Source organism: Zootoca vivipara, chromosome 4, assembly GCF_965207765.1.
Source record: "Zootoca vivipara chromosome 4, rZooViv2.hap1.1, whole genome shotgun sequence".
In the NCBI taxonomy this organism is placed as follows: domain Eukaryota; kingdom Metazoa; phylum Chordata; class Lepidosauria; order Squamata; family Lacertidae; genus Zootoca; species Zootoca vivipara.
This window is the reverse complement of record NC_142587.1, coordinates 57,236,308-57,244,545: the sequence shown is the minus strand read 5'-3', so window position 1 is coordinate 57,244,545 and position 8,238 is coordinate 57,236,308. Positions and strand designations below refer to the sequence as shown.

Genomic DNA, 8,238 nt, shown 5'->3' with positions numbered 1-8,238 from the left:
TCATGGGTGATGACAAAGTGGCAGATCTCAGTTGCCAGAAATGCTATATAATTATTGCAGATCATATTCCAATGGCTGACAGTCTGTTCTTTAAAAATTAAACAGCACCCCTTTCCTCAGTTCCACATGTGTGTCTGTGTGCCCATTACCTCTCTATTTCATGCATTTGACAGTGGGCTTTACCCCACTAAACCGTACAATGAGTTCTTATTGTAACCACAACCAGCCAATGATATTTTGGCAGAATAAATGTATTAGCATCCAAAATGTCGCAAGACTCTTTAGTGGTGGTCTGCCTTCATGAATGGCAAGATTATGCTTTTCTCTGACTCTAGGGATTTAATATCAAGGTGTGACCCCACTGAAAGTTGTGCAGCCTATTCTGAGAAGTGGCAAAAATGAGATAAAGTGGGTATGCTTTTGAGATGCTGATTTCATTCATATGCAAAGGAGAAATGTAAGTATAACCAGTACAGAAACTGTTTCTGGTTTTGTATTCCTCTCCCCCCCCCCCAAATATATGTTGATACTTTCCATCCTCTCCGGTCACACCAGTATGGTGTGCCATACCCTTTGATAACCACTGGCATGTACATTTGTGTGAACTTGAGATGCATCCATTCAAAATGGATTTGGAAATACTTTGTTGTAGGAGAGATGCAAAGTGACAAAGCATAATTCTCTTAATTTCAACATGGAAGCATAGTTCTAGCTCCTCCTACTGAGGTGCCCAGGAAGACTGGCATGGGCAGCCAACTGAGATTTCCCCCTGGCACAACTTAGCCCTCGCCGGATATACACATGAGGGAATGTAATTTGTTCCACCTGCTGGGCCAGTCAAGTTCACCTTAGATGACATCTACAGTCCTAGGCTATCCCATGTCATTCCTTTCCCCAGTGCTTGTATTTCTCCACAGGTCCTTCTGCCACATTCCTGACAAAATATTTCAAAATCCCAATATTGTATATTAGTCAATAGCAGAGTCAACTGTATTGGCATTGAATAAGTAAATCTGGCATGAGAGAAGAAGCACTCCAAGGAATGGGCAGTGAAGATGGAGTGAATAAAAGAACAAGAGAAGATGCAAGCCCAGCAGCCAATCAGTGTCAAGATAAACAATTCCATCCTTCAAGTGACCTTCCCAGACCCTCCCTACCTTATTTCTGCAAGCTAGACCTGGGAGCTTCTTCCTTCCATCCTTAGCAATTTAGCCTCTCCTTCAAGACCTAGTTGCAGTAGATGCCATGGGGCACTGACAAGGCAGAGATGCCTTTACCCTATGCAAAAGCATTCACACCTTGGCTAGAGACAAATTAGGAAATGCTTAACCAGTGTGAAGCTGGTTTCAGAAACAACTGCATCAAGCAGTAGTATCTTACAACAAAGCTCAAGATATATATGCCTGTGTGAATACAGAGTAAAAACCCAGCACTGGAAATGCACATTAAACCGGAGTTTGAACACAGCCTTAGGTTTGACTCTTTGCAATAGGTGTGGAATGTGCAACATGTCCCTTCATCACCTCACATGTCCAAAAGGTTTGTTACTGTGTTTTAGCTTTGCAATTTTAGAGTTAGAGTCATCTTTTAACAATTATTTTCACTTTTTAAAAAGAGGCTTGCCAAAAAAATTATATCCTAAGAGATGACATTCTAATATACGTTCCAACATGATAAAGGGGTGTCCATTTCTCTATCATCGTTGCAGGATGTTTTAAAGAACATAGAAAAATAATAATTTTCTTTTTCTTATAGAAAATAATGACTAGAATTCTCATTGCCAAGGCACAAACAAAGGTGTTTTCTTTGGTGCTTACATCCATAGGCATGGTTTCATTTTATCAAGTAAATAGACACAGAGCTCAATCCAGTGAGCCTCTAATGAGCCCACCAGAGGATGTTCCTTTCTTACATTCAGCTGTTGGACTAGACTAGAGAGGAACAGAGAAAGCAAAATGATGAAATTGTACATACGATTTGGGGGAATATTGTGCATTTTGAAAACCATGCACCCTCTCCCTCCTGGTATCAACTGCAGGGGTGTGTTTGTTGTTGTTGTTGTTGTTGTTGTTGTTGTTGTTGTTGTTGTTGTTGCAGAAGGAGTTGAGGCAAGAGAAGGCATTGGACTCATGGATGGCCAGGTGTGAGGAAATCAACGCTGTATGGTAGATTGATAACTCGAATGACTGCTTAGGCTTCTCAATAACAAGGAGCCTGAAGTTTACCCTGTACCAAAACATTTCCTCAATCTCCATTACTTTTTACATAAGTTGACCAAACAGTAGCAAACAAACCTTTTCTGCAACTGGGAATCATCACAAAGGCATCATTCTCTTCTCCTCTATACAAAGAAATGCAGAAAAATAGCTCTGCTTATAGGTTAGCTATCAGGGGAAATGCTCTTAGACAATCTTCTTCCTATACAGGTGAAACTCGGAAACTAGAATATCGTCGAAAAGTGCATTTATTTCAGTAACACAACTTAAAAGGTGAAACCAATATATGAGATATATGCATGACATGCAAAGGAAGATATGTCAAGCCTTTATTTGTTGTAATTGTAATTATTTGTCGTTAGGCGGGTCAATTATAAATGGAATGTAATTAATGAAATGTAATAGTGATGTTTATTTTTGTATTTTTGCATTATTGTACAGTAACTATTTGTTTTATTACTGTGGACTTTCCAAAAGAAAGCATTTGTAAAAATTAAAAGAAAAATAAAAAATAAGAAGTTGCATTACTGAAATAAATGCACTTTTCGACGATATTCTAATTTTCTGAATTTCATCTGTATGCTTGTTTATGATAAGCAGGTGTCTGGGTTGGTGTTCATGTGTACACACGTGTAATGCTGTTCAATCATGTCATCCCATCCCGTGGCAGGGAGTGATATGATTCAGAAACATGTTTATCACATCACCTGTTTGTGACAACTAGGATTCAGCTGGGGCATAGGATGGGGGTTCAGGGGGTGCGGTTCACCCCGGATGCCATCTCTGAGGGGGGTGATAAAAAAGGCACACTGCGGGGGACTTGCCCCACCACCCCCGGACGTGGCGACGTGAGCCACCGCCACGTGGAGGATCACACCGCCACAACAGCATGCGGAGGATCATACTCCTGCTGCTGCAGCCCGCATGGAGGATCGCCCCATGCAGCAGATCCCCCTGGGTGCACGGCATGGCTGCTGCTCTGGGTGCCCATGCAACCAGCCCCACTACTGGCCATAGCCATTACTGACTTTCACTGTGATTTACCTGTAGCTGCCTTTTTAAAATGCCATAGGGCCATATGTTAAGTCCAGAATTTGGGTTGAAATGTCTGGATATTATGAAACACTTCACTCCAGCAGGGCTGGTGTTTCCATGAAGTGAGGTGACGCAATTTGCCTTGGGTGGGCGATCTGACCGCCTCCTCCTCCATTCCCCCACCACTGCACTGCTGCCAGCCCTGCCATGGCTTCACCACCTTCCCTGCCACCACAGTGCCCTTGCCGCTCATGGTCGCCCTCACCACTGCCTTGTGGTGGCAGCGCAGGTGCAGCCGTGAGTGAGGGTGCAGTGGCGGCGACGGGGCAGGGGCAGGTGCAATGGTGGGGGCAGGGAGGGGGTCCAGATCTGTAGAGAGGGGGCAGATGCATTTGCCTAAAGTGGCCAAACATCCCACACCGCTCCTATACCCCATTGTCTCATATATAGGCCTTCACACCAATTTCTCAGGTTAGATGTTTACTGCCGTTCAGGGATGTTGTGAAAGGGCAAGGCCCTAATCACTCACCATCTTGATTTGCACTGAGGCAATTGTTTTCATTTCGATAGGTACATAAGCAGCCATTCATTTCACTAGATTGTGGGTAATGAGGAGGGACCCCGAAAAACCATTGGCACCATGTAGCTCAAACGCTGAAAACCAGAGCTATTTCTCACTCTGAAGGTAAGCCCAAATCTGTACCCATACAAATAAATTATCCTATGTAATTTTATGCAAATTTGTGCCCGTCTTTTAACAACATCTCTGTTACCATGACCAAGGCTCATATCTGAAACTCCCTCCCTACATAGTTCATGCTGTATGTGTGTGAACACAACAGGGGATGCGACCAGGTGGCATGCAGGACCTCAGGGACATGGCTACTTGATACAAGCTTTCTCTCTGCATATCCATGCACCTGTATAACTTCTGTGTGAGGCTACAGAGAGGGCTGGTGATGGCTTCTTTGCTCTGACAACCTTCAAAGCACAACAGTATGTGTCATGCCTGTTGTGTTGGTCACCAAGGGCAGATCCACACTATACATCCACGGGCGAAGGAAGGGGTGTGTGCAGAGCCGTCTTAAGCGCCCCTGGCGCCATGGTGCGCCAGATCCCTCCGATGCCCCCCCGCCCCATTTCCTAGTGCGGTGGGCGGGCGGGCACAGCGCAGCTGCCACAGGCGCTGCTGCACGGCGGGCAGACAGGCACAGCGTGGTTGCTGTGGGCGCAGCTGCGCAGCGGACCGGCCGGCCGGCCAGCGGGCGGGCGCAGCTCGCGGCGCCCCCCTGGCGGGCCGGCACCGTGGTGCCCTGAGCCACCCAGCCTGGCCGTAGGGCCAGGCCCTGGGTGTGTGGTGGAGGCAGACCGCCTCGGGTGTCTTCACTGTGTATTGGGTGCATTTTAACATTTTAAATACATTTGCTCTAAGTCCTTCAGACACCTGGCATTTAAAGTTTCCAAGGCAGTGTTAACAATGATGCTGTTGTTGGAACTCCTTTGCCAGGTGCTTGAATAACATGAAGGCTGCTCCTACACCTCAAGTCCACAAATGGAGGCTATTTCCAGTGGCATTCGTGTGATGTGCATAATCTCCCTGTCCCTTCTGGACTTTTTTTTAAAGCTTGTAAGACTAAGGTAGGATTTTTTATAATTTGCATTGTACAGCACCCAGAGTTTATTTAGTTGCTTAATAAAGAACAATGAACATGGAAATGTCTATCGTCATCATCCCTGAGTTTATTATGCTCAATGCATTCAACGCTGTTTTTTTAAAAAAACTTTCTTATATATGCCTTTCCTTTAGGTGTCCTGTGATACTGTATATGCCCTCTCTGTAAGCAACCTTTCCTGGTAGCTCTAAAGACATTTAATTCATGGTTCTGTTTCATACCTGCTGGAAGATTTCCAGTTTCATTTCTCACAAACAGCTCTTCTGTTGTGGAGAGCCAAAGTCTTAATCGGCCTGAAGTCATTTTAGACTAGTATGCAACTGAACCCTTCCTTTGCAGCCTCCACATACATCTTACAGGATCTGTTGGAAGGCAAAGTCACTGATATTGTTCACTTTAAAAATAAAATAAAACCCCAGCTAGCTGCGTACTTCTGGATTTTAGCCTTGAGATCATTATAATTACATTTTCTTTCATTTCAGTCACAGCAGAGGATATTAAAGCAGATGGACCCTCTCCACAATCTGGGTCTTTAGACATTTCCACTTGCCCGAGATCAAATGGCTACAGCACATTTAGGGTTACAGTCTCCTTTTCCTCCTCCTTCTCCGCAGTGGTAGGGTTCTCCCCCCCCCCTTTCGTCTTTGGCGTAGTCATGGCAACCCTATATCTGGCTGCCAGCTCTGTGTAAGTTATTGAACTGAGACTGGCTTTTGGTTTAGCAGATAATTAGGTTCTGTCTCACAGGTTCATTTTCCTGTGGCTGGGACATGAATATGACCTACAGCTGGCCTCAATTTCAGTGTCACAGACAAAACTTTTAACCCTTCCATGGCTCAGCACCGCTCTAAGCCTGTTGGCAGCTGCTGGTGGCCGTTACCAGCCCACTTTCTCCACAGACTCTGGTGCAGCACATTTTAGTTAATCATACAGGAGCATTTCCCAGTTCATTTGTTAGACTAATCCTGATCTTGCAGGGAGACAAACCAAGGCAGTATTCCCAGGGCAGAGTACATAAAGAGAGGCTGTTTTGGCACCAGACAGTAGCTCCATGATTGCAGACCTGTCAATAAGGTAAAAATGAGAAGAGCAAAACAGACATCTGTCCTTGAATCGAGATTATGATGGAACTCTGCCAATAGACAGCAGCTGAGTAACCAGCCGTAGTTGACAATATTAATTTTATTTTTCTTCCTTGTCTGCTTTCCCTCAGGAACTGAGGGCAACTCTCATCATCAACCCTATTTTCTTCGGCCATGTTTGCAAACTGATCTTCCTTCACTTGCTATCATGAGAATAGATGTTGTTCAATTTTAGTAACCTCTGGCAAGAGTTAGCTAGTTCCCCCTCCTGCGAGAGAGAGAGAGCTCAAGAGAGTGCCATGGTGGAAAGAAATATCTGTGAAAGCGGAGTGGAGCTCATCTGGCCTTCAGCCCTCAAACAAACAAACAAACAAACAAACAGAAAGTAGCAACAACAAGGACACATCCAAGATAGCAACTTTAGTGAAGTGGGAGTGAAGGAAAATGAACCCTGAGGATGATTTTGTGCGTGATATTTCATAGTCACACTCATTTGAGCTGTGCCACCCCAATGAGTCATCTGGGCTAGCAGTGACTTACCCAGGGTTCAGCAAAGTCCTCCATGTAGCTTGTAGGTGTCACTACTCCTGACACACAAGTCATTCCTTCAGCTGGAAGAACCTTGAAAGTGTTTCATATGAGAAAGATTTGTAGCTTGCAGCTACGGTAGTACTAAAGGGCTGTGGCACATGTTTAGCTGAGAATCTGGAAAGACAGTCATGGGATTTCTGGTGCCAGTTCTCCATTTGCAAATCTTTCTGCCACTTTTTTTGGTTGTGTTTTTTTCAAGCCTCCAGAAGAAAAGCAAATGTTGGTACATATAGTTGTATAAATCAAAACAACAGTTTTTATTTGGGTAGTTTTGGGTACGGGAGAAATAAAGAATTTCTGCAGCTTTCATTCTTTGGCAATTATAGCAATCTATAGCAACTTATCGTTTCCATCACACAGCGATATTGTGGATTAAGTTAGCTGAAAGATATGTATCCCAATCTAGGAAAGGCCACCTATCCTTTGAAACACTCTTATCTCTATGGATCACCCCTCAGCACCCAGCATCATGCTCACAAAAGAGCACTGCAATGGGAGGGAAAACATTCAAATATCCTGGGCAGCAGAGAGCGAATCATTGCAGAGTTCAAACAATACATAAGTGCGCGCGCACACACACACACACATCAAATAAAAATGCATTTTAGACCCTTTCTTATGCTTTATTTCTAATTATATTTTCCCAATAAAACCATTAGCTCTATCTGCTTTAGTGCATGGGGTTTATATGATTTTTTTATTAGCAATCGTCACTCACTGTTTGGATCCAGTGAATTGTCCAGAAATATTGGTGCTCCACAGGCTTCATGCGATCTATAAATAAATAAGTGCAAGTACCCAGGCACAGAGCAGGAACTAAGTCTGTTGGCACCAGGAGCCAATGGCATGAAACACACCCCGTAAGTCAACTCCATATTTGACCATGTAAAAATATAATAATGATAATAATAATAATAATAATAATAATAATAATAATAATAATAAAATTATTCATACCCCGCCCATCTGGCTGGGCTTTCCCAGCCATTCTGGGCAGCTTCCAACAAAATACTAAAATTCAGTAATCCATCAAACATTAAAAGCTTCCCTAAATAGGGCTGCCTTCAGATGTCTTCTAAAAGTCTGATAGTTGTTGTTCTCTTTGACATCTGGTGGGAGGGCGTTCCACAGGGTGGGTGCCACTACAGAGAAGGCCCTCTGCCTGGTTCCCTGCAACTTGGCTTCTTGCAGTGAGGGAACCGCCAGAAGGCCCTTGGCACTGGACCTCAGTGTCCGGGTAGAATCCAACAGCAAATGGAGCAAACTGATAAAGTACAAGCACAAATAATTTTAATATTTCAAATTGTGGTTGAACAGTACAATGGCAATTACATCAGGAACATGGAAAATACTATGTCTGGACATGGAACATGGAAAATTCTAATGTCTATTACATCTGTAACTTTACACGTTCTCATTTTTGTTGTAACTGCATCTCACCCGCACCCTCCATAACATTTAGTACTGCGCATTACCAATAATCTCATCTAACACATTTTTAAAATCAACAAATTTTATTTTTTGTAAATAATGTGGATATGTGTATTATTATCATTAGTAATATTAATATCATTAGTAATTAACACACAACATTAATCATGATTTCGGTGCCCCCAATCAATCCCTGACACATCAAAGACT

The 8,238-nt window shown here is 43.5% G+C and overlaps 1 long non-coding RNA gene across 1 annotated transcript in view; it reads left to right on the top strand.

The window, feature by feature from the left end:
• LOC118084639 (uncharacterized) overlaps positions 1-3,499 on the top strand; it is a 259,755-nt gene extending 256,256 nt beyond the window's left edge. The window contains exon 6 of the long non-coding RNA XR_015949588.1: positions 336-3,499. This is a non-coding gene — a long non-coding RNA (uncharacterized LOC118084639). The remainder of the gene's footprint in view (positions 1-335) is intronic.
• Positions 3,500-8,238: the final 4,739 nt, after the last annotated feature.